The following is a 1372-nucleotide window of genomic DNA, read 5'->3' on the forward strand; positions in this document are numbered from 1 at the left end:
AGCAACTCTCCCTGTCCTCAGATTCACCTAATACAGCCTACCCTACCTTAAACATGCTGGGAACATCTACATTAATTAGCCCACAGTTGGGCAAAATCCACTCACACAAAGCCTATTTTATAACAAAGCACAGGAAAGCTCACGTCAGTTTTTGTTTTTTTTTTTTCATTATTAACCTTCATTAATGAATGCTTAACACCAAGCAAAACACGGTGAGATAGAAAGACACATATGGTCCACATTCTCTACTATCAGAATCTAGTAAATTATACAAGATGGTACGTAATTGAGCACTAAATTTTACAGATCACACTAAGAGTTTTGCATGTAGTTTTTAAAATTTGTTTATTTGTTCTAATTAGTTATACATGACAGCAGAATGCTCTTCGATTCACTGTACCAACATCATTCTAAATGGAGAAAAATTGGAAGCATTCTCACTAAAGACTGGAACAAGACGGGGATGCCCTCTTTCACCAATTCTATTCAACATAGTTCTTGAAGCTCTAGCTAGAGCAATTAGACAGTTGAAAGAAATTAAAGGGATGTGAATAGGAAAAGAAAAACTCGAACTATTATTATTTGCCAATGACATGATTCTATACTTAGAAGATCCAAAAAACGCCACCAAAAAACTTCTAGAATTAATAAACGAATTCAGCAAAGTAGCAGGATATAAAATCAATACCCATAAATCAAATGCATTTCTATACACCAGTGATGAATCCTCTAAAAGAGAAATTAGGGAAACTACCTCATTCACAATAGCCTCCAAAAAAAAAAAACAAAACTCAATTTTTAAAAAGAGGTGAAAGACCTCTACAAACTACAGAACACTAAAGAAAGAAATTGAAGACTTTAGAAGATGGAAAGATATGTCATTTTTTTAGTAACTGAAAATGAAAAACAGAATGGTTGTATGGCTGTGATTTCATACGGACATAAAATGGGGAAGTTCTTAAGTTGAACAATCATAAGTGAAGGCCAAGGGAAAAGACACGATGCCTCAGGGGTGGGAGTAACTGCAGGCGCTGGTCTCGCGATGAGGGCGGAAGGGAACCAGAGGTTGACGGGAGCTGGCTTTAAATGCAAGAACTGAGTCCTCCGGTCCCGCCCAGGATCACAAGGTTGCTGGGATGATACACGGTAAGGTTATAGGAGTACGTGAACGCGCCTACGAGACTCGACACTCCAGCTCAAGCTGCCGCCAGCCCGTGCTCCTGGACCGGGGCCCCTGCGCACGCGTAGAGCGCTAGCTGCGCGTCAGCGGCACTCTCGCGAGAAGAGCCTTGCGGGCCAGGAAGATGGCGCCCCCCAGTCCCCGGGAGCCCAAGTCCCCGTCGGCCACTGGTGCCACCAAGCCCGACAGTGA

This window comes from Marmota marmota, unplaced genomic scaffold (genome assembly GCF_001458135.2).
Source record: "Marmota marmota marmota unplaced genomic scaffold, marMar, whole genome shotgun sequence".
NCBI lineage: Eukaryota > Metazoa > Chordata > Mammalia > Rodentia > Sciuridae > Marmota > Marmota marmota.